Source organism: Furipterus horrens, unplaced genomic scaffold (genome assembly GCF_987537825.1).
Source record: "Furipterus horrens unplaced genomic scaffold, mFurHor1.1.pri manual_scaffold_5, whole genome shotgun sequence".
In the NCBI taxonomy this organism is placed as follows: Eukaryota; Metazoa; Chordata; class Mammalia; order Chiroptera; family Furipteridae; genus Furipterus; species Furipterus horrens.
In genome coordinates, this window is record NW_028327175.1 from 196,889,755 (window position 1) to 196,915,005 (window position 25,251).

General features: G+C 54.6%; 1 protein-coding gene across 1 annotated transcript in view; it reads left to right on the forward strand.

Annotated features, from left to right (window-relative positions):
- CTBP2 (C-terminal binding protein 2) overlaps positions 1–25,251 on the forward strand; it is a 137,900-nt gene that overhangs the window by 43,654 nt on the left and 68,995 nt on the right. Inside the window, exon 3 of the mRNA XM_090278696.1 lies at positions 1,390–1,493. The gene's annotated coding sequence lies outside the window, so the exon portion shown is untranslated. The remainder of the gene's footprint in view (positions 1–1,389; positions 1,494–25,251) is intronic.

The window sequence follows — 25,251 nt, forward strand, 5'->3', positions numbered from 1 at the left end:
AACTGGAAAATTGGGGTGTAAGGTCAACGTTGGGGGGCGCAGATTCCTTCTTGACCGTGGCTGTTGAACAGCTGTGACTGTAGAGGCCACCCTTCCTGACTGGGTCTTCAGAACATTCCTGCCACTGACCTGGGTCTGGGTGTGAGGGAGGAGCGGCTGGTGTCAAGTCCTGGGCGTCCTGCCTCCTGAACACGGAACAGAAGGTCACAGGGCTGTGCGTTTCTTTTGAATGGGGAGCCGGATAACCTGCGAGCTTGCTACATACATAGTCTACATACATGGCAGGATATGGTCCAGGACTGGATCCCAAGCTTGTTTGAAAAGAGAAGAAACTATTTTAAGAAACTCTAGTTTTCTAAGATTTGAGTGTTTTGAAAAGTAGGGTGTAGCAGGGAGCTGGTGGCAGTAATGGCATACATTAAAAAAATATTAATCTACCCTTGGAACCCTGGTGGATTTATATTTAAGGCGGGCTTGGCCCGGCCAGGGTCGGCTCCAGCCACACGTTGCCATGAACCGCAGCGCCTCCCTCTCACAGGACCTGAGGGGGCTGCCTCCCAGCCTGGCATATCACGCGGGTCGAAGGCTCGTCTGCTCTTACGGGAAAGCCCCAGAAAAGACACCTGGCCCTGCCCGCTGCCCAGGTGTGGGCCTTCCCTGCTGCCCTGGGAGGAGTCGCTTTCCTGCTGCCCCTCGCAGCTCTGTGTGGGCAGAAAACGACTCCCATGATGTGAAAGGCCCCATGTATTTGCTCTTCATTCCATGTCCAGGAAAATAAATGTGAGTTCTGTTCAGCGCATCAGCTCTTTTCATATTGCATTTGCCGAGAAAGTGCCATTTTATTGAACATTAGGATTGAATCCTTAACTGAGTAATCAATTTCAGTAGTAAGTTAAAATGCCTCCTATTAATGGACAACTGCAACCGTTAATCAGAGTTCCGGCGGATTAACAGCGGTCAGTGTTTATGCTAATGGCACCGAGACGCTGGTGTGTGACCCGCACCTTGTAAGCCCACACTCCTTAGGCAGTCCGGGCTGCCGTCACCCTGGAGGTACTGATTGTTTGAGCCCCTCATGGCTGCGACTGCAGCTGCGTGGGGATGGAGAGAAAGCTCAGTGCCACTTGGGCGGCGATGACGCAGGGTCACCTTCTGGTTTGCACACTTGGCTTCGTGTCAGGAGAGGTGGGCAGGGTGCATTTGTTCTGGTGGCCCCTTGTTTAACTGGATCTGCGGTGTGACTGAGGCAGGACAAACAGTATTTTTAACGAAACCCGTTCATGACCATAGAGTCAACGGCCTTGGAAAAATACAACTAAGGGTTGGCTCGATGTGACCAACAGAAAATCGCTGCTTTAGCCTCACTGACCCAGTTCATTCTGCTTCCAGGGTTTCCTCGCCTTAAATGGTTTCGAACCAATGAAGCTGGATTCCCCTAGAAAGACGGACGGCCCGTCGTGTGAACTATAGAGCTTGTGGACAGATTTATATTGGTGAGTTACGGGGAAATGTCTCCAGGTAAAAAGTTCAGGTTTTCTGAAACCCCCTTTGGAATGTGTTTTCGATGAGCTGGTGACTGGATTGCCAGCAGCCTCTGGGTGTTTCATTGGGGTGTCTAATAGCGGGACCATATTGGTTCCCTTTCAATTAATTGCATTTGGTATTTTCATTTATCAAAAGCAAAATACATGTAATTAACTGAAGCAATATAGTTCGGTGTAAAGTGATTGTTGCTGCTGCTGCTGCTGCTGCTGCTGCTATAAAAATAAGTCAACGGAAATTGTCCTGCTAGGAACTCGAGTCAGGATGGAAGCCGTGTTAGGACTTCTTGACATATTAATTACAAAGAATAAAAATGAGTTAGGGAAACAGTCTCGTCCCCCCACCCCCGTCAAGTCGCTTGAGCACCGAGGCGGACTGCATCTTCAGGAAGACGGCGGCTTGCTGGGGACGGCATGTCTTAACGAGCGCAGGTTTTCAGCGTTGCCACACCCGGGGTGTCTTGAGCACGTAATGATTTCTTGCTGGTGGCCTGATTGGCAATGGGGGTGTGTGCTGAGCACAGCACGTCAGTCCTGTCTGCACTCATTTGGAGTGTGGTTGGGAAAATATCGATTGTAGAGTTCAGTCCCCTTCTGTAGCAAGGCTGGCGGTGGGGGCAGGAGGAGGGGGGGTCTTGAATTTACTTGCAACACGCCATTAGCCATTTTTCACAAAACCTGGATCTTACTCCAAGTCTCCAAGTGGCAGCTTCTCAGAAGTGATTGATTTTTATCCTGCTTTAAAAAAAAACCTGTTTTCTCCGTGATTTTAAAACAAGAAAAGGGAGTGTGAGCAAATTTTCTCAGTGTCTTTCTGTCAAACCCTGAGGCTCCTTCCCTGAAGTGTTAGAGAGGATGGAGTCTGGTTTAAGGAGGGGTCAAGTTCACCATTGTGGCCTTAGGCCTGGCTTCCCTCTGAACTGTGAGCATGGGGGTGGGTGATGGGGCGCCGCTGAGCTGAACCTCTGCCTAAACCATGAGCAGGATGGCTGTGGCCCTGGGACAGGGTCTCACTGTCCCCATGTCTCCCTCTGTTTTCCCACGGAGCAGCGTCAGCTGTGGGCGCTGATGGAGCGGCCGTGCCTGGTCACTAGCGGTCCCCTCGTCTGGACATTGGGAGGCCTCACTTGTGAATTGAATAGATGGACTGGGATTGTCTTGGAGAGCCCCACCTTTTAAGAATTAATTTAATGGTGCAGCCTGGAAACTGTTCCCAGGGGTTCCTGAGAGGGCTTGCGTGACATTCTGTGAGGATTACTCATCAGAGCAGACTGTAACCTTTGAGGCATCCCACAGATCTTAGCACTGGAGCAGACCCGAGACCAGAACTACCCTTGGACGTAGTTTGGGGGGAACATGGAAGGATTTATTAATAGGTCACGATGGGCTCTCTGAACGCGCACATTTCGTCCTGCCTTTCCAGGCCGGCGTTTCTTCCTCCCCTGGCTCTGGCCTCTTCCCCTTTTCTTAGACCCTGGGTGCTGGTGTGGGCCCAGGGTCCTCAGAGACCTCGGTGTGCAGAACGTCTGCAGGTCTGGGTTTGGTGGGTGTTAGTTCCAGCTGTGGGTGCTGGGATTGACGGTGTTTTCAGCGTTCGTGGAAACAAAGGTGTCGGACTCCCCTGGGCCCATGGCCATCGTTCCATGTTCCAGCACTACCTGTGCCCAGTGCCCGAGGCCCCCCGCTGGTCGGGGGCATCTCGTCTGGGTGGCCAAAACCTGAGAACACATTTTATAGACACTGTGGGTTAGAAAACTCTTTACCTCGAGATAACAATGTGGAAATCATAGCATAAGGGTGAAATGGATTATTAAGATATCAACAATCGTTGAGTAATAGCATTTTCATTGGACTGAACCTAATAATTGAGGTGCAGCGGGATTTTATTCAACAGTGGTCTGGATCTAACGTTGCGTAAATGCATCCGGTATCAGGATAAAATTGCAACGCACCTCCTGATCAATTTCTTGAACCCCGAGCATGCTGCCGGGTGGCTGACCTTCACCCCGACCACCCTTGCACATACTCAGACATTGGCATTCTCACATGTCCCCAGAAAGTGTATCTGGACTCTTGGACTTCTGTCTTCCCTGTGGCCCATCCCTGTGTCCAATAAGTTGTGGCCACACAAGGGGCATCTTGGGGGTTGCAGCCTGAGGAAGGACCCCTGCGGACTTTAGCCTGCCCGGCAGCTCGTCTCTGAGGTGTCTGGGCTGGGTAGGTTATTTTTTGTTTTTTGTTTTTTTATGTGGACGGGGGAGAAGGAAGTAGATGGAAAACACAAAACTCATGAGAAGTCTCAGCCTTGAAAAGCAAACCCGGGAGGTGCCAGAACCCGTTGTATTTCAGAGTTGCTTCTCAGTGCTTCGGAGCATGTCCCCGTTCCGTGGCACTGCCCGCCTCTTACTCTAGACTCTATAGTTTGGATTGTGGCTTTAAAAAAAAAAAAAAAGGTTCAAATCAAACATTTCAGCTTTCTCCCCCCAGAGGCTCCCTTTGTTGCGGCTAATGAGTAATGACAGGCGCCGTTTAGATCTGCTTTCACTCCTCATTCTGTATGTTGCTGCTGGTTGTGGAGGGAAAACCCAGTATGCGCTCTGGTTTGCTGACTTCTCCTGGAGCCAGAGTTAGGTCTCTGTGGGTTCGGATGGATCATTGTTTGTCTCGTACTGTTTTGTTATTAAGCATTCATATTTATAGTGGCACCTAGTTACCTTGTACTTTTAACAGAAGTGTCAGGGGAAAAAAAATAAGTGCTTTTTGTGAAATGCCTACAAGTGAGTGGAAATGGAAATCAAAGCCCTCCGCTCTGGTTTCCGTAGGATGATGGGGGTACGGCCACGGCTGTGGTTTGGCCGCCTGCACCCCGAGGAGCTCACGCACCGCATTGTTTTGACAGATCACGATAATGAGGGACAAGCTGGACCCGCCTCCCAAGGCTCGAGGGAAGGGCGAGCTGAGGTCCCCACGGTGCTGTGCTTGTGCCTTGCTCGGTGGCAGGGAGGGTCCTGCCACAGTCTGTGTGGTGCCCAGGCTGCTGACCGTCGGGACCTTGGCTTGAGCGGGCCAGTGGCATCGCGGACCCTTCTCCCCAGTCATTAGGGCCTCAGCCCTGTCTGCCCAGACCGTTTCCTTCTTGAAAAACTGAAGGGACAGTGTCGACTTGCATTAGAAACACCCACCCGTGGGTGCTCTGGCTGCTGAGGCATGGTGGCCATGCTGGTCCTACGTGTGGCCCCCCAGCCTCCTCCTGAGCTCTTGGCTGGTGCTGGGGACATGCAGGCTGGTGCTCGGGCCAGTGGCAGGACTGCCAGTGAGCAAACCACAGACCAGAGCCCGCGGGCAGGACCTCGCATCCCCTCGGGGCTCCGCAGATGCGAATCAGCCTGGAGGCCGAGGCGGGGGGGTGGTAGTGGGGGACTTCAGCTGCACTGCAGAGCAGGCAGGGGGTGCCCAGCTGGAGCGCCGGGTTCTTGGTTCTCGTTAGGATTTTACTTCTGACTCACAGATGGGACTTCATGTGGGAGCCGCTCTCTGGGAGGTGGTGATTCAGCCCTGTCCTTCCTCCTGGCGGGGCCCGCGAGCTTACCCGCCCGGTCCCCTTGTTCTGCCCTCAGAGGGTGCCTGTCCTGCCACACAGGGTCTCACCCCCAGCCCTGGCTCCTCCTTCTTGGGTGCCTTCTGCTCTGGTGGTCTGTTCTGCTCTTGCCCCTTCTGACTGCTGGTTCCGATCAGAGGGTCTTGATCTTCACTCTGTCATCCCTGTGTCTGCGGTGAAGGAGCCTGAGCCTGCCTCAGCGTCCTCTCGCTCCCGGCCGGGGTGGGGCCCTGCGGAACTGTGCTCCCCTGGGGGCCCTGCCTGGGAGGAACGTGGCCCGTGGCCCTCTGTGCCCTGGGTGGGAGCAGTGACATTATTGAGCACCCCATCGAGGTGTGATGCTGGGGAACATGGGAGAGGTCCACCTCTTTCCTGAGATTTTTATGGCACTGGCCGGGACCCCATTTCATTCCTGAAGGGCATGATGCTCGGCTCCATCTGCCGGCACCTGGGGCTCAGATACCAACGGCGTAACCGAGACGCAGGCTGCCCCTGGTCCCCACGGCAACACTGCGGCCGTGGCCTCGCCTGTCCGTGCTGCGGGATTCCTGTGTGGTCAGGGGTGGCTCCCGGGAAGTTCCTGTTCTCGAGGGCATGATGGGGTCGGTCGGTCCCTGCCTCACGCACGTGGTCCCTGCACAGCGGGGCCTGACCGTGGCCGGTTGGTCCCGGGAGGTGTGGCCTGTGTGCAGGATTCCTGCATGCAGAGAAAGCCGCTCTCAGGCCAGCCGTGGTGGGGACCTGGACACGCCCCCTGAAGGCACCCCTCCCCCGCCCCTGTCTCCTCACTGGGCAGGAACAGCATCCAGGTTAGGGGACAATCAGAGGCAAATGTCAGTGGACTGATGGTCATCGTTTCCAAGGCTGGAGCTCGGGAGTGTGCAAGGGGAGGGATGGGTGGAGGTCATGGCCCTGCTCCGTCAGGGACGCCCTTACCACAGGATGTACCCCTTCCTGTCCCCTGGGAGCATCAGGCTGGGGCCGGATAGGTGGGTGTGTGGGTGGGCAGGACACAGGCGTTCTAGTATTAAAACGTTGGGTCTCCAATCAGGCGTGATTAACGAGAGAGGGGAAGGTTATTTCTGTGAATGTAAATAATTTTGTTTAGCGTTTATGTCCTCCTAGAATGCATTAGATAGAGCAGTAACATTTTTTGCTATCATGGGCTTAGTTTCAGGCAGTTCCAGTTTGTACTTCCATCTAAGTTTTTGTAGCGGGACACACACCTCCTCCCCGGGAGAGGCGCCCTTTCCTCAGCGACAAATGGCTAAAGAAATACGGTGGAACCTCGGTTCTCAGACTTAATTTGTTCCGGACACTGTCGGAGAAGCGACTTGTTCGAACACCGATCGCCTTTGTTGCCTGAGAGGCACGTGGCTGGTTGAACAGGCACCGGCCCGAAAGGGTTGTCGGGTCAGAAATCGAGACCCGGGGTTTTGTTAGACAAACGGGGTATGTTTTTTTGTGAACAACCGGGTGGAGAACCAAGACGACCTGCCGCGTGTGACCTGCGCTTCCGAGCTCAGAAAGCCGCCCCGGGTCACTGCTGGAACCTGGGACCTCCAGAGTTGTCGCCTCTACTGTCTGGATCCTGCTTTCTCGCCTTTTCTCAGGTGAGGCTGAGAAGTCTTCTGTCCCTGGCGGGAATGTGTCCGCAGGCCAGTGGCCCGTGGCTCCCTCCTGAGCTGGCATCCAGCACCCACAGCACACACTTGCTTTGTTTATTGGTTGGCTTATTTATTCTTGGCAAACTTGGCAACTCCCACCCGCCCCGTGCTGTTAAAAATAAAGTCTTCTAGGTTAACTGAACGCTGTGGCAGCTCCTTCTTTCCACGCAGCAATTAAGATAACTCCCCTAGATGCATCCCAGCAAAGGGCACGTGGGAGGTTTTAAAAGAGAAGCGCTGCGTGACCCTCCAGGTTTTGTGGAGGCACCCGGGCTGCACATGGGAATATCTGCCCTGAGGGGATGCCCGTGGACGCCCGTGCGCGCAGGTAAAGGGGACAGTTTTTCTGTACTCATCCTACGAAGCAACCCGAATGGTGACATTTATCCGTATGTCGTAATGCGGGTTCCTTTAGGCATGGGAAGGAAACAAACCGATTTCTCAGCAGTGGACTATTTAAAAGAAACAGCAGCAACCTGTGGGGCGGATTGCAGAGGCTGTTAAAGTTAGTTTTACATGGCGAGGGACAAAACAATAGGCAAGAGATGTGTGGGGGTGAGAAACCCAAACCAGGGGCGAGCAGCAGTGCCGAGCCTCTGATGACGGTGTTTCACGTCCACCTCTCCATAAATGCATACTGACTAAGAGCAGTGGCCCCCTACCCCCATGGCCATCTCTCTCCAGCCTCAGTTCTGATGTGCCCGCGCGCTTCCACCCGTCGGCTCCGTCGGGAGTGGGCCTTCATTTACTGGACGGTATGGAGCTGTCGTCTCGTGTCGGAGATTTGTAGAAAATGTGGTCAAGCTATCCGGTTGCTGTCCCCTGTAACTCAACCCCTTTTCTGTGGCCTCTCCCCGCTCTGCTCCCCTCTCCTGTGCAGCTGGACACGCTGTTGAACTGAAAGGAGCCCTTTGTTGGCCTGGCGGGGTGTAGCCCGCAACTCCTGGAGAAACTCAGCTGAAGCCGTGCAGGGCGCACACAGGGGCAGGCTGTCAGCCGGGTGGTGTGCTCTCTGCTCAGGATCCCAGAGCCCCAGGGCAGGGCTTGCCCCTTCCGGAGGGGGGGGAAGAGCTTGGGACGCAGGCCGAGCAGTGCAGGTTTGCTGGAATGCCCCTCGTTCGTCCCCACCCTCATCCCGCTCCTTCCGCAGGCTGGAGATGGCTGTCTGCTTCCACAGTTCAGGGGACACCGGGGGGAGGGGGGGAGCGCTGTGCGAGGTCCGAGGTTCTGTGTGCTGGCAGAGCTAGATCACGCTGCCCTGGGCCTCACCTGCACTCTTCATCAGTGTCGGTCATCGACAGGGATTGGCTTTGCCGGGGTCCTCGCATGTGCTCCCGAGTGCGCAGCGTGGCCCCGGCGCTGGTGTGCGCCCTTGGTCACCGGGAGCCGGAACCCAGGCCGTTGGTCTCTGGGATGACCCTGTGCGTTCTGACTATGGGGTGAAATCAGGTAGTGTAGCAAGCGGACCACCTGGATTAAGGAGCTCTGTCAGCATAGAACCTTCTAGAGTGATTTCCAAGGCTCCCTGAGGCCCACGGTCTCCACGTTTCCTGTTCATGGCCTGCACGCTGTGGAAGCCACAGGACCGGGTTTTGAATGAGTGAGTCCTGGGCCTCGTGGGGACCAGAGTGTCGTGATTGGCGGTCCTGGCCCAGCATCGTGGGAAGTGAGGCCTGCGGTGCTGGCGGGGAGTGTTTTCTGCAGACAGAAGGCAGAGCAGTGTGTTCACCACCTGTTGGGGGAGGCGTCCCTGCTCTGAAATAATGGACATGCTCTGAGCTTTCTGCGGCCAGAACGGAGAGGCACGCCTCTGTCCCCACCTGCAGGCGGGGCTGGGAGTCTGACTTCCATGGGGCTTGGGGACCCAGCTGTACTCCCCTGTCCTCCTGGGCTGTCATGGGTGAGGGGTGCTGGAGCTCAGCCACCTGGTCTGCAAGGAGGCGCAGTGGCTCCCGAGTCCCGCTGCCCCAGGTCCCTTGGGACCGAAGGACAGATGGCATGTATGTCACATCCCTTCAGGGACCCAGGTAACGATGCACCTCCCTGCCTGCCTTTGCAGACTTGGAAGCTGGTACTTTAAGTGCTGCGTGTGTCACTCATGGCCCCAGTCCCACGTTTGTTAAAAACCTTAACTTGGAGAGCACAGAACTCCTGCCTTTTCGTAATTCCATGGAAACTCACTGCTGCTTCCCTGGTTGCGGCAGGGAGGACCCCTGAGCCCTACACCAGGCCACGCCCTCCTCGGAAAGGCGGGTTCGTGTTGACCCCTCTGATCACCCAGGGCCTTAAAGGCACACGGCGGAGGCCTGCTTAGAGCCGGAAGCCTTCTGCTTGCGCGTCTTGGCCGCAGGTTGACACGGAGCTCCACTTGGCCGGGGAGCGGCCTGGCTCTTCGGTCGCTCCCTCCAGCAGCCTGGTGGCCTTGGCACATCTTCCTCGTGTTTGCATGTTTTTGCACGGGGAAGGCAAAGACCCGGGCCGAGGTCGGGGGCCGGGTCCTGGCGGCAGGGCCAGGAATGCATGCATTGTGACCGCGAGTAAACTAGGCCCCTCTGTGTTGACTGCCTCAGGTGCCCCTGAGCAAGGGGGTGAACAAGACCGCTTCATCCCAGAGTTGTGTGGGCTCAGTGAGACCGTCACTGAGGAGCGCGGAGCTTGTGCCTGGTCCCTCTTAAGGGCTGAACAGGGGATGGTCACAATCACCGTCACCATGAGCGGCCACAGTGAGGGAGGCAGCTACACACTTGGGGGGTGGGGGACACACATGTGGTGACCTGCCCGTGGCTGGAGGGCAGAGTGCAGCCTGGGTCTCCAAGGAGGCCCCTGGAGGCCGCGTTCTAGGAACGTGTGAACCAGAGGTGACTGTGACTCCAGGCTTCCTTCCCAGGACAGGCGGCTCTGTCCTGTTTTACTCCTGGGACTGAGAAGTGGGGTGTGGCCCCTTTCCCGTCAACCTGGTAACGATGCTCCTTCATCAAGGGGTGAGATGTTTGGGGTTCCCTGATGCCTTTCCGCGTGTCACCCATTGGCCTGGAGCTCTGCCCCGTTTGGTGAGAAGGAGCTGACCCCAGCTGGGACGGGCTGCCCCGACACCTGTTTAATAGTGTGCTTCCTTCTCTGGGAGTGGGTCCCCCGCTCCTGTCGTTGGCTCCAGGCTCTGTGGTTTGCCTGGACTGTAAGTGTGACCCGGGTGGTGGTGGTGGGGGAGTGTGAGGCCGGCGTGGCCCGTCCCTCCCCACAGTGCCCCAGTCACCTGGGGGGAGGCCAGGCGAGCACATGGTGCTTTATCCCGAGAGCCGCGCCGGGAGAGGCCCAGTCGCCCAGCCACTTCACTGGAAGGGCTGTTAGATCCAGGTCACTGGGTCTGGACGCCTCTATTTTACAGCAAAGTCTAAAACTGCAGATCTGCAACAGCCAATGGTAATGAATTCAGACTGCTTGAATTTCACACTGAATGATGGCTGGAGTTATCAGAGCCTGGGGCTTATGAGATCCTTGGATCGCTGTAATCTTTTCTCAAGATTCAATTGATAGCATGATGTAGTATCGCGTTACTTATATTAACAGTCTTGGCCTAAAAGAAGCACACCTATTAGGAGAGGAGAGTTTAGTAAACATAGTGGTAATAACAAGACAATTTGGAATGTGTAACATATTCAGTAAATTTCAGAAAGCCGCATCTCATTTAAAATGTAATGTTGTGTCCATAGAAATGGAATGCAATACCTCTATGCCCTTGGGCTTCCTCTTTTCTGCATTAAAAATGTTCTATTTAAAAACAGGTTTTGATTTGCAATCTGGGGAGAGAATTCAGGAACTATGGGGAGAGGGTCAGCTCCCCAACTATTAAATCAATTTTGGTTTTGTGTTATTCTTGCTCTTATTCTTCCTGTCCGCTCCTCCCCCAAAGGATGATTTTTTAAACATACGAGTAAGGACGATGTACAAACTTCCAGAGGATAATAATGTTGTGACACCTTTGTCTGACTTAGAATTCACCTCACATACCCCCCGACCCCAGCAGCCAAGTTGAAACACAAAAGACCCCCAATGGAAGCTGAGGATTTCTCCTTTTAAACTGAGTTGACTGTCAAAGGAGGGAATGAGTGCATGTCCTAAACCTTCGTTAATATTACACGCATGTGTGGTATTTAAACTTCTTTAATCTTAGAATTTTTTGCTATTAATTGTGTGTGTGCGCACGCATGTGTGTGTGTGTGTGTGTGTGTTTCCCCTGAGTTCCAGTCTTCTGTGGCTTTTCCACATATATTCCATTGTCCTTACGTGGAAAACCAGGGCCACAGCCGTCTGTCGGGGACATCCGGGCGCCCCTTCTCTGCACAGAAGAGGCTTGTTTGATGTCAAGCTTCAGTTACCAAAGGGATGGATTTATAGCTTTTGACATTTTGCTCTTAGAATTAATTAGGTGGCTAATCATTGTAAATACCATTTTCTTTGGCTGTTGTGTCCACTTAATAGAGTCCCTCCTGCTCTATGCACTTGTCAGTTTCAGGCTGAGCCTCGTGTTCTGGCTTTTATGGTCTGTCAAGAGAAAATGGGAGTAAATCCTTTACAATATGCTAATTGATCTATTTGGGAATTTTTAGATATAGACAACATCTGTGCTTGCCAGCAACACGGCTAATGGCTTCCGTTCTTCAACAAATGAGAAGATTTTCACGGTCTGTGTGTGACCTTGCCGAGACATCCTGTGTCCTCTCAGGGAGTGGCCGTTTGGAATCTGGGGCCTGGGGACCAGGGACCGGGCCTGAGACCCGGCAGGGTCCTGCTGTGGGGACGCCTTTGGCCGGAGGGGGGCTGAGATAGGGCTGGTTCTGGCAGGAACTCAGGACAACCAGCCCTCATCTGCGCCCACGCCAGACTGGCTGGAGTGACGGGTTCAAAGCCTGTGACCTTGATTCTGAGCAGTCCCCAGGACCCTTCTGCCATTCTCTTGGATGCCACATTTCCTGTAGCCGGGCGCCTCTGTACTCGCCGTGGGCCGTGGTTTGGGCAACTCGGAAGTTTCTTTTCGCAGGAAGTTTTCTCTGCTCCTGTTGGGCAGGAGGGGGTGCCCCTGTAAATGCTGGCTCCTGTGGAGGGAGGGTCCTCCAGTGAGCCTGGGTGTTGGGGTCACAGGGTGGCTTTCCCTGGCAGTGGAAGGCCAAGTTGAAAGCAACATTTTTTTTTTTTCCTCGTTTGGAGGCCAGACTGGTCCTGCAATTTTTGAGCGGGGAGGGTGGAGGGAGTTTAATGGCCCTTGGAGGTTGCTGGACTTTTCCTGGCACTTGGCAGGAGCTGGATGGGACTGGAACCTGGGCTGCGGTTGGACCGGCACACCGCAGTGCTCTGCTCCGTCACCATCTACCCACACAGTTTCAGGTGTTGGGTGTTCAAAGGTTTGCTGTTGAAAGTGCCCAATCAGCTATGGACTTAATGGACGCTCTGCAGTCTCTCACTGTAGACCCCCAAGTGGTTACAAACAGCCTTGAAGAAGAGGCTTCCTGACTTGGTAAATGCTCTCTGTTGAGATGCACATGTGGGGCTGGGTGTGCCCCTCCGCACAGACCCTCCACGCGCCCCCCCCCCCCCCCCAGACTTCCCAGTAGCTGTCCCCGAGGCAGGACCAGCGCCGGGCAGGAAGCTCTGACCCAGAGTATCTGTGTGTCTGTCTCTCTGTTCAGCAGAAGCACCCCCCTCCTGGATCACTGGCACTGTGAGGTATGGCTGCAATGGGGGACAAGTCAGGACTGGAGCGAATAGCAGGGTCTTCTCACCTCCCTCATCTGGGGCCTGGTCCGCTCCTCTCCCAGGTCCTGGCCTTCTACAGGCCATTAAACACAATTCCAACTCAGCGACGTACTGGGCTGGCCAAAAAGTTTGTTTAGTTCTTTCTGTACGATGGCTCTAGTAGCACTGAGTTCTCTTCAACCTCATCCAGAAGAATTTTGTTAGGAAGTATTGTGACACCTGTCATCAGTGTGCATTAAAAAAAACTTAACAAAATTGGTGGATTTTTGTGTAGCAAGTTTAAGTTTAATGTTGAAGATGGAAGAAGAAAGTAATCAGCATTTTCAGCATATGATGCTTTATTATTTCAACAAAGGTAAAACTGCAACTGGAACAAACAGACAAAAAAGGTTTGTGCAGCGTACGGAGAAGGTGCTGTGACTGATGGGCTGTGTCAAAAGCGGTTTGTCAAGTTTTGTGCCTGAGATTCCCCTCTGGACGATGCTTCGCGGTCGGGGAGACCAGATGGGGTTGATTGTGGTCAAATCGAGACGCTAACTGAGAACAAGACGTTCTACCACACGGGAGACAGCCGACATCCTCAGAGTATCCCAATCAATAAAGTTGTTGGTGAAAATGAAAAATGTGTCTTTTATTTTATGGAAAAAAACATACGGACTTTTGGGCCAACCCAATATTAAGGGCCAGCCACGCCCCAGATGCTCTGCTCGGTGCCGCGTGTTCTGTTACCCCGGTTCTCAGCCGCCAGTGACAGTGCACAGGTGGCAAAGTGACGGGCGCCCCTAAGGGGTGCGCTGTGCGGCAGCCTGTCCGCAGGGCTGGCATGTCCTGCTCACGCCTGTCCAGGGACCGGCGGCTGAGACGTCCCAGTGCAGTGTCAGTGTGAGCGGCATGAATGTGGCCATTGACTGCCGCTGTGGCATCGTGATTGCAGCCCCATTCCCTTCCGTTTGCACCCGTAGACCCTTCGGCAAAGGACATCACCTCAACAGAGGGCCTGCCACTGAGTTTCCAGCACCCCAGCCTGCTCCTCTCTCGCGGACCGTGCACACCCAGGCACACTTGGGTGTACACATGTGCACCCTGATATGTGCATGCTCATCACATGGTGGGGGGGGGGCTGCTTTTGGCACGTGTGCCTGCGGGGCACCTGCAGCAGGACTGGGGGAGGGATGTCTTGGACCCCCATCCCCTCTGGGTGCGGCCGCTTTCTCGGCTCCCACAGGAGAGAACTGAGGTCTTACACAAAGTCACGCGGCTTCACCGGTGCCTGAGATGTTTACAGACGTGAGTTGGGGGTGATGAGACCGTGTGGCCTTTTCCTCCTTCCTCCGCAGGTGGGTGCTTGGGAGCAGTTGAATTGGAGGCTAGTAAATTTTATAGCTGGATTTAAAAACTGTAACAAGAGGATCTGGTTCACCCACTCCTTTTACCACGTCCTCTCGGTGAGCGTGGCACCGATGATTTTATTATGCCAACATTAATATTGGGGGCACACGCAATCCAGAGTCAGCAGGTTCATACACTACCGTCATTAAATTTTCAGGCAAAAGCTGCAGAAATTAATTGGAGGCGTGTAATAGTTCAGAATGTGAGTCGGCTTATGGTAATATAAATTATGTGAAGAGAGGACAGTTTTATATACTGCGAGGGAAAACCGGTTTACTTTAATGAGAAGAGATAGAAGTGTGGAGCTATTTTTTTCATTACAGATGCACTCTAAAGTGTTTGGACTTGGTTGATGAATAGAGTTAATTCTCTCCTGCAGTTCCAATAATTCATGTTGCACAGTTTAATGACTTCTAGATAAAAACAGGATTGAAATGTTAATTCCTCTGAAGAAACTGGGGCACTCTCGTATATCAGGCTGTACCCCCCTGTTAAACCACTAGTTAATTTCGCTAAACAAGTCTCCTGGAGATCATTTCGTGCTGCTTAGAGTTCAGTATTTCTAACCCGAGTTAGAAGTGACTTTGTCTTTTCCGAAACCTTCACGTGTGTGGATCACCTTAGATGAGAATTGATCAGGCAGAGCTTTGTCTAGATGACGTGACCCGGTGGAGGGTCTCTCCACATGTGGCTTTGTACCCAACCTCGTGGCTTAGTCTGTGTTCTAGTGACTAGTGATGCTTCTCCCTTTGCTTTCTGTGGCTGCGACGGTGGGTGGGTGGGTCTGTTGTCCCTGATTGGAGCTCAGAAATAACGAGTGTGGATCAGTCCATTTGAGTCCGTGTCTCATCCTGCAGGGGTTTTACGATCACCATATTATTTTATTTTACATTTTTCTTTCCCTTTCACTGTTGCGTGATGTTGACCTTTTCTCCGCAGAGAGCAGATTGAGAACTGAGTTCTGTGCCTTCTCTTTCCCTTTAACTGAGAAATGTTAATTACGCTAACGAGAAGTTAACTAAGAGCATAGCTGCGTAATTAGGGAATGTGCAGGCATGTGTTAGCTTTGCTTTGTTTTGTAACAAAGGGCACAAACACCCGACCTACGCATATTTAAGGGGCGACACCCCCCCCTCGGTCCTCTGTCCTCCTGGTTTGCCTCTGCGCGTGCCGTTCGGAGGGCTTCCTAGTATTGGGGCTGGGGAGCTGGAGACGTGGCAGGGCTGGTTTAACCTGCTGTGGGGAGCAAGGCCTCCTGACCCTCACTGGTCGGTCGTCCCCCCAAACCCCGTTAGCGGTCGCTGGGCCCAGAGGAGGTCGAGTCCTGCGACTGCCCTGGTGGGTGCCGGCGACTGGCTTTCTGGGACCCTCGGCGTCTCTCTTTGCTGTTGTCCGTTAGGTCCTTCTAACAGTGAGCTTCCTGGTATTTTTCCCGAGACCCGTGTGTGGACACGCGTCCAGATTTTGCTCACAGAGCAGTTGGTGGCACGGATGGGAACTGTGACTTGAACGGCCGGATGGCACCCCCTCGCCCCGCACACCTCGGCTCCCCGGGTCCTCCGGGGGCAGGGAGCGCCCTCCTGTCCTTGTCTGCTCTGCTCCCTTGGTGCGCTTAGTTGGTTGGGTGCATGCTTTGGTCTCCATCGTCCCTGTCACTGGGGATGTTCCTTACGGCCTGCGTGGTGAACAACCAGCCACGGCGTCGCTGACCCAGCTATTTCTCAGCAGTGCTCTTCCTTTGAAACTTTGGGGGCTTCCATTTAGGGTTCCTTTGAGGGAGTTTCTCGGCCTCGGCACGGTTAACACTTTGGATCAGTCAGTTGTTCCTGCTGTGGGTCTGTCCTGGGCGTCGTGGGGTGTTTTGCAGGACCCCTGGACTCTGCCCACCCACTGGATTCCAGCAGCACCCTCCCTCCCTGCCCCCGTGTGGCAACCCAGAATGTTCCCGATGTCACCACGCGAAGTTGGGGTGTGAAGTGACCTCACTTAAAATCCACTGGCTTGTTTGAAAGGTCACGTTTACTTTGTGCCTGTTGTCATTAGCTTGAACCGCGTTGACCGATGTCCTCGGGCAGGTTCTGCGTCCTTCCCAGAAGTGGGGGCCCCCACCCATGTTGGCCCATGCTGACCCCCTCCTTGGGATGGAGCTGGCACCAGGCCTGGCCTCCGTTGCACTCACCCGGGTGGTCAAGAGGGGCGTCTGACAAACAGAGATATTTGTCTCCTCATCACGGCCGTGTGTTGTTGACACCGGACTGTCTGGCTTGGGGACGAGGACGCCCCAGCCTCAGCCGAGCACACCTTCTTGGCACCAGGCATAACTCACGGCCTGCTTGTCCCTGTTTCTTTAACTTTTAATTGAAACCGTTTAGTTGCCACCCCTGCTGCTAGGAATCTGAGGACAATTAGGGAAGTCCCATCTGTCCTTTGAACCGCATTCTATTGCCTTCTTGCGCGCGCTCTCCAGAAGATGGCAGATTCCAGCGGCCCCGGCCTGGCTCCCCGCTGCTGGCTGCTGTCTCACGTGGACGACTTCGGCACCTCTTTAATTCCATTATTTTCTGCAGCGAAGGCTTTGGGATGATTCGGTGAGAAACAGACGCCCCGGTTTTCCAGGGCGAAGCGGTGGCTACGCTAAGGCTGCAGGTGGATTTGGAAGTTTCTGCCCGGGGTGTGGGGCACTGTCTGCACTGCCCCCCCGAGGCTCCCTGCCCTGCCCCCTCCCCTTTGCCATTTCAAAACATAGATTGGAAATGGCAGATGCCATGAGCTTGGCCAGTCTCCCCCAAGGCGAGGAATTATCTGTCCAGTAACATTAGGTCAGTGAGTGCCTCTGCAGCTGTGTCGGGGGGTGGGGGCGGGGACCGGGGGCCGGCCGTAACCCTCAAGCGTGCTCCCAAGTCTCAGCTTCGGTGTTTGACTTGGAATTAAACAGAGTGTCAGGAGTGGGAGGTGTGTTGTACAATCATTTTAAGCAATTTGCTTTCTAATGTGGAAAATCTGCCTAAAATAGGACCCGCTGCATGCACTGCTTGTCCCATCGACGGGGTGGGGGGTGGAAGTGCTCTCCCTGGGGTGGCCGATGGGTCTAGAAGGGCAGGTGGAGGGCGGGCATCATTCTTGGGGGCAGGGGGAGCTCTGTCCCTGAGCCTGTCCTCTTGCTTTCCTTGTGGGTCCCCTTGTGGGCCCCAGGGTCCCCGTGCACGGGCCCCTCCGCAGATCTCAGGACACTGTGAAGCTCATACTTCCAGCACGCCAGGGTGTGGGGCACCCAGTTAGAAGTGTGCGGGCGGTGGCTCAGAAGACGGGCAGGGTGGCCGCTGCACCTGTGGGCTTTCTCAGCGGCAGGCGAGGGAGCAGAGGAGAATCAGGAGCAGGGTCCCCGAGGCAGGGGAGCGCTCGGACAGCCCTGCCACCCTCTGGGTGCCATTCCCACGCCAGCTGGAGGGCCAGGCGGGGCTGGGTGGGCTTGTGTGCCCAGCATCACAGGGCTGCCCTTCGTGGGAGCACCTCACCGAGTGTCACCCTAGTGTCTAAAAGTGGGCTAGGCGTCCCCGCTCCTACACAGAGGCCAGTGCCCGCAGCTGACGCTTGACGTTCCTGGAGAAGCGGGCGTGTTCCAGTGTGGCCTTCCCTGCAGCCGGACGCCTGCCAGCGGGACAAGGCTGTTGTGAGCATGTGTGCATACGTGTACATACACACACATGCGTGTCCGCGTGTCTGGCAGGAAGGTTAACGAGGTCAGAGAGTGTGGTGGTGAGGTCAGCCGTGGGAATCTTAGATGCAGAATTGAGGTCAGCTTCCAAAATAGCACACATGCCCTTTGACCCAGTAATCTCCTCTACCCGGTGCCAAAGAAGCCTGACCACGTGGAGACGCTCGTCACGGTGCTATCTGATGGCAGAAGCGGTAAAGAACGAGCCCGTTCTTTCTGAAACGATGCCGTCGCAGTGTGCAGTCAGCCGAGTCGGAGGCGTCCCTTGGAGTGGACAGGCTGGGCGGGCAGTGCGCGGGAGAGCCTGGCGGCGGGGCTCTCGCGGCGGTTATCTGGCTGGGAGGCTTGGGGTGACTTTTTCTTTCCATTCCAGTACCCTATTGTTCTGTAACAAAGATATGTTGATTTCTTAAATATAAGGGGGGGAAATGCTGGTTATCTTGATGTTTCCAGAAGGTTTATATGCTGGGGGGCCGGCGGGGGATGTTAAGCAACACAGTGCAAGGTTTGTAAAGGCAAAGCTCCTTCTCTTACCTCCTGACTCTCCAGACGTGGTCCGGGCCGCGTCCTGGCCCTTCCAGAGTGTGCGAGCGTCTGTGAGCCCATAGGGGCTTTGGTGGCGGCAGCCCCCACCCTGTGTCCGTACTTCCTGCAGCGGCCCCGCGAGCTGGGGGTCTGGCCTCGCCTTTGGGGTGTCTTCAGACAGATGCAGGATTTCGTGCCACTGGGTTTGGATAGCATGAGATTTTAATTTTTTTGTTAAGTTGGAGGAACTTTTTGTGTGTTTGGTTTTTCTGGTTTATTCGTGTTTTGTTTGTTTGTTTTTGTCTTTTGGCAGAACAGTGCGTGAGTGTCCGGTTGCCGTTTGGTAGCTGTGAGACCCTTGGAAAACGGCTCATCCTCTCTGTGCCTCGGTTTTCCCCTTAAAAATAGGTGGGCTTGTGGGGGCTAGGCGGGGGGGGTCAGTGCCTGTACATTGGGGAGACCAGCACCTGGGGACCTAGAAACCACGCGGCCAACCTGGTGCCTTTGGTGGCAGCACCCCGTCCTCCTGGCCTTGGACCCACTGCTGGTCTGCACCTGCTCCGTGTTTGTGCTCACGTGGGCACACCTGCACTGCTTGGAGCAGCTCGTTCCGTTCATAATTCATATTCCGCCCTAATATGTCAGCCAAATCCTGTACCTCGAGTGCCTTTCACGAATTCTGTTTTTCAAGGAAAACCTCATCTTGGCTTCTCTGCTCCCTGCCCCTGTGCACGCAGGCAGGGTCTTCCGTCTGCAGCCAGCGTGGTTTTGGTCAGGCTGTGTTGCATTGGTGTGGCCGGGATCCTGTCACTGACAAGGCTGCCTGGCCCCTGGGGTCCCAGCGGCAGTGCTGACTGGTGGGGGCTTGGGAACGCTGAGCCGGCAGGGGCCAAGGTGGTCGCCCCCACAACTTGACCCCACCCATTTCGGGGTTCCCCTGAGCAGCCAGGTTGTAAGTAGCGATGTCTTCTGTTGAGAAGGCATTTACAAAGAGACGCCAAGGGTCGGATGGAGCGGGACCCTGTGGGAAGTGAGGTGCGGGTCGTATGGGGGCTGCCGGCCCGCAACCTGGCTGAGCCTGTCCGTGGGCTGCCCTGCCCGTCTCGGGTGGGGAGACCCCAGTCCCTGTCTCCTCCCCTGGGTGCGGGGCCTGGTCTGCACGCTCTGCATTCAGGACGGAAGGGGCAGCAGAAGCCGCGGCAGGACCATGCTCGGAGCCTGGTGAGGGAGAGGCTCTAAGTGGGCAAAACTGTCACTTATTGTCCCCTCTTGATTCTCCCATGTGGACCTGCGCTCACCCTGGGTCAGGCTGTGACTTCTCAAGGTCACCCCATCATCACACTTGGTCACCTTCACAGAATAATTTCATGGATTGTGTCAGGCATTTCTGTTACCTTTAAAATTTCTGCACGAACTTCAGATACGTCAGACTCTCCAATGTTTAAAAATAAAATTCCATTAGTAAAGTTTGTTTCCCTTTTCTGTACTCTAGTGGAAAGGCAAATTTTATTCTAGTCTAAAATTCGTTGTCAAGAGCAAACATTACAAGGTGAAAAAAAAATGATTTGCAGCATATTATCAGGCTCAGAATTTTCCTGTGTAGGGCTCTTCCTTTGAGGGATCACGATGAATGCACTGGCGAGAGCTGTTACTGCGTATTTTGGGTAAGAAATTAGGGCGCAGCCTTCGGGTCTCTAGTACCGATTTTATATCCCATCAATCAACTTGCTGTATCCCCGCCAGGGTGGCAGGCGCATCTGATAGGCTCCAAGTGAAGATGGTCCAGTTTGATATTTTATCTTGATCATTTTGCTGGGTACAACTGATCGTTGATCTGTGACGTGAGGGCGCAGGGAGAGCTGAGACAGACGTCCTCTCTCCCAGTTGGGTCTGTGGAGCATTTCTTGAAGGTGGTGGGAAGTGGCCGTCAGTTATGGGGGGGTGTCCCCTCTTTGTGTGCATTTTAAGGAAGCTCACCGTTGTTTGGTTTTGGGCAGGGCAGTTTGTTCCTGACCCATGGAAAGAGTAAGTAATTTCCAGGGAAGAGACATTTTCCAATTCTTTTGACTCGTTCCGTACAGTTGAGATAGTAATGGGCCACAGAGATAAGCCCTGAGGTGGTCAGGGTGCCTGACAAATGACTGCCGCGCCGGCTGGGTTGTTGAGCCGTGACTGAGGGGCAGGCTGTAACCATCCGTGGGGAGCCTTGAACAGCATAGAAGGTACCAGAAGCAGCTGCGTGGGTCTGCCAGCCGTTGGTCGAGGGGGAAAGAGACATTGTTTGCACGTTTGGGGTTGTGGTTTATAAGCTGCCCCTGTACCCTGTCCTTGACACACACACCCACACACACACACACACACACACACACGTGGTTTATAAGCTGCCCCTGTACCCTGTCCTTGACACACACACACACACACACACACACACACACACACACACACACACACACACACACACACACACACACACACACACACACCTAATCCTGGTTACGCTCGCACGCACTTCTTCCCAGCTTCCTACTCAGTTCCTCCTGGCGCTTTTGTTACTCCTGCCCGACTGCTGCAGTGCTCTGGGGGCGTCCCGGGAGACGCCGCTGCGTCTGTGGCATGCTGCAGGAGCTGGTTATGTTTCTCTTGCCGGGAACCGGTGTGACTTTTCATGCCTGGGGCAGAAGGAGAGCGTGGACTGAGCTCAAAGGGCACTCTTGCAGCCAGGAGTGCTGGGGTTCGATTCCCAGGCCAGGTGGCAGGCACACCTCGACCCCAGAAGAGCCCACAAAAGCAGGTGAGGTGGAGGGGGTAGGAAGGCTGAGGAGCAGAGAGGGCAGACACCTGTCCTCGGAGGATCGTGAAAGAAGGAAGGCCACTTGTTCAAGGGGCGGCAGTGGGCACAGCTCTCTTAAACCTAAAGTGTTAAAAACGGCACGAGTTGTGCACCCGTGAGTCCAGCCCCCTGCGTACTGGTGAGCTGCCGGGCAGCCACCTGGCCTAGCCTCAGGGGTCACCACCCTGAGTGCGCGTCAAAGCACCCCAAGGAACTCCTAGACTCAAGTACACTGCAGTTGTTGGCACGGCCCTGGATGTGTGACCCAGCTTGGAATCAGACGGGAAGGCTCAGGAAAATGAATACAAAGAGAGGGCCAAGGTGTGGCTGGCGGCGCCATAGAATTACCGACCTGGGAGGCTCGGGGCTCTTCAGCAGACAGACCTCCCCCGTAGGGGGCCTGCCAGGCTGTTCCCTGGCATGAACAGTCAGTCACCCCCAGCAGCAGCTTCTTCCTTTTAACCTGTGTAGGATGGGCCCTCCGAGCCTCGTAGGTGCTTCTGCTCTTGGCAGGGCATGGCCCGGGCGGGCCAGCCCCTTGCTCTCTGCAGACCCAGTTGTTCGTTCCTTCGAAGATCCTGCGTGTGCGCAGGCGCGGGACTCTCCGAGGCTCTGTGTGCAGTGGACGAGCTGGCCCTGAGCTTGTGTCCTGGGGGTGAGACAGCCCCGGGGGAGGATTATCTTGCAGGGTGTCCAAGTGTCAAGTTCAGACTATGCTGTGTCCTGGACAAGTGGACTCTGGTGGGAGGGTCGAGAGCAGGTCCCTGCGGAGGAGCTGAGATGGCCGGGCAGGAGGCGGCCGGCCACGTTCAAACCTGGGGAAGGGCCTCTACGTGGAGAGGGTGGCCGCTGCCAAGCCCCCGGGCAGTGACCCGTGTGGCAGCAGCTGCGCGAGAGGGGACGGCAGTGGACTAGGAGCAGGTTAGGAGGGCTGTCCTGATCTTGACCGACAAGGCAGAGGGAGCTGTTTAGAGAGGTTCAGTGACTGGGATAGGAAGTTTTGAAGAAAGACCCGCACGTGTCTCTGGAAAATGGTTGAGAAGAGGCCGGGAGAGAAGCCGCGAGGAAACTGGTTAGGTGCGCCGTGTGGCTGGTGGTGGGCCCATGTATTCAGGTTGCTCCTTCATACCCAGGCACGCCCGTGTTCCTGCAAAAGGGGCTCGTGGGGAAGTGGCGGGAGGTGTCCCTGAGCTTCCTGTGGAGGATGGTGTACCCCAGGATACTTGGGGGTTTTGTGCCCCGGTTGCCGAAGTAAAGCCACAAGCTCTGCCTTGGAGTCTGAGATGGAAGTTGTCAGTGGTCAGTGGGGCCCTGCCAGCAGCTGGCTCCTCCACTGAACACTTTCAGTAGCTGCTGTGCAAACAGGGTTGCGCCCCCCCCTCCCCCCCGCACCCCCTCCCAGCCCGGGCCTTGTAGCTTTCTTTGTCATTGATGCGAGTGAGCCAAGCAGACGGGATCCTGCGGCAATGGCATTGCCACCATCTTTCCTCAGCCGCCAGAATGGCTGTGAGGGCAGCGTGTGACTCCGAGAGGAGGAGACCCTCTCTGGTACGGTGACGCTGTCAGTAAGAAGGTCAGCGCCTTCTCTCCACTTCCCACCTTAGCCACCGAAGTGCAGCTTCTTCCTGGAGCTCGGCAGCTGTTGGCTGTCTGCAGTCTCCTCCTGCTGTAGCAGTGTGGCAGTGGGTGGGGACAGGGACGGAGGTGACTTCTCTGCCGTGGTCCTCAGTGAAGACCCGGGATGCTGGCGCAGCTCCAGGCCAGTCGTCTCTGGGTTTTGCCCAGCGAACTGTTTGCACAGGCCCTGGGGGGTGTTCAGGGGCAAGTGCGCTTGGTCAGGGACTTGCTGGTGTGGCAGCAGGACTCTCCAGGCTGTGCACCCGCCCGACTGTGACAGGTGGAGAGGGCCGCACTCGGGGGTCCGTGGGGGCAGCATCAGGATCCTGTGTTTTGAGACCACTAGGCGCCTGGGTGGGAAAGAGCCTGGTTGGTTAGCAAGGCAAGGCGAAGGGATGGAGGAGGGACGTAACAGGCGGGGGGGTGGGCGGCATGGTGGTGTTGCTTTTTGGGGGAGGTCAGGACCTGCCCATGGTCTCCACGCCCACCCTCTACGAGGGAACCGAGGATGGAACCTCGCTGGCATGGGACATCCGTGCGGCCATCCATGGCCCCGAGGCTGAAGGTGCTGCAGGGCCCCCTGAGCGCCTCCCTCTCGGCCAGGCCCTTAGCGCACGGGTGGCCTTCCCTCAAGCCTGCTGTGGGCCCCACGTCGACGCATCTCTGGGCTAGTCCAGGGGCCGCTGAGATGCAGTGCTCAGAGGAGCAGCCTCTGTGGCCTGACCCCTTACTCTGTGTGGGACGCGGGACTGGGGACTTGGGCCTGCCTCTCCTGTCAGAGTGGTGGTCTCCATAATGTGGCATCTCTTCCTCTTCTGCAGACGAGGAAACCAAGCCTCAGAAGGCTAGGTCCTTCCTCAAGGACTGGAGCTCATGCTTGGGTGGCAGGCCTGTGTCCTCACGCCCGCTCAGCGCCACTGCTTAGGGAGCACCAGAGCCACTGTCCCGTGGGGGCCTGTGACGGGCCTCTGACAGTCTTGCCAGGGAGACGCACTTTGATCCAGAACTCAGAGCAATTTCCGAGTGGCTTGACTGTGTTCTCTTCCCATTTCGGAGAGTTTGCTGGGCATGTGTGCTGGTCCCAGAGGTCTTAGATGTATAATGTGTATGTGATGTCGGGTGGAAACCTTCAATTTTAAGGTAAAATGTGAGTCCACCTTTGTTCAGTGCTTGCTTTCAGCCCCCAACAGAGGGACGTCCCCATCCCCATGTTACAGGCTGAAGCCAGCTGGCCTTTTCCTTTGAAAAGTGGCTGAAAAGAATTATGAGATACAGTCATCCCTCCTTATTCATGGGGGATACATTCCAAGACCTCCAGTGGGTGCATGAAACCACAGAGAGTATGGACCCTGTATGCAAGGCCTGTCCAGAGGTATCCAGCCGTGCATTATGGAAAATAGAGGCATTTATTAAAAAAGATACAAGACACAAGAAACATTGTACATGGGACAATGACACCTCAGTCCCCTTCCAAGCAGGGACTTTGGGACCTCACACAGTTCTCCCAATGGCCACCTGCTACCCCGTCATATTTTCCTGAATCTCATCAATGGTCTGAACTCTCTTTCCTTTCAAAGGTGATTTAGTTTTGGGAAAAACCAAGTCACAGGGCAGCAAACCTGGCCTGTAGCAGGGCTGAGTCATCTAGGTGATATGATGTTTCACAAAAAAACTGCACAAGATGTGATGTATGAGCAGGTGCGTTGTTACGATGAGACTGCCAGTCACCAGGTGCCCACAGCTGCGGCCTCTGGATCATCCGAATGCTGTAGACATGATCAAGCTTAACACAAACTTTGGTGCAGATTCCTCGCTCTGTTCTCTCAGTCGTTTTAAATGCGATGGCCACACAGTGCACACGCTCATTCAAGGGCATCTACCACCCCCACTGGCCAGTACAGTGAAGGCGTCATTGTTCACGCCTGCACATTCCAGTCCCCTCTGCTTGGCTGCCATGTTACATTGATGTAACAATGGCTGGACTTTATCTGGACAGATCTCGTATATTTCCTACATGTACATGCATACCTATGATAGCTCTTAATTTATAAATCCAGCACAAAAGAGATTAATAATAATTATAAAACAGAACAATTTACTTCCATAAAAGTTATCTAAATGTGGTCTCAAAATAGTTTTTCAAGGTAACAAAATATCTCAGTCACCTCCTCTAAGCTAAGAGTTATCTCAATTATCTATTATTGGGGCTGACAGAATATCTCAAATATACTCTACTTAACCGTTTCACTTAAAGCAGCGATTTTCAACTGGTTTTGTCAAATAAATTGTCAAATAAAAAGAATGACAACAGCCAACACAGCAATAGCTGTCCAGTGAGAATGAAGCAAAATTAAACCTTTTTTTTTTTTTTTTGTCAGATCAGCAAAAAATTTGTATTTTGTGTGTGCAGCAGAATTTTAGTAATTAGTTAATGTGCGCCAGGAGATGAACAAGGTTTGCAAATCGCTGACTTGAAGGAAAGCAGTTTTGGGCTTCCCTGTGGTGTCTCCCAGTTGCCAACATCCCTGCTCTTGGGTTTGGGGCCATTACTCCGTAAAATGACGGTGACCGGAATCCAAGCACTGGCCGTGCCTCGGTGCTTCGACAGTAGATCTGAT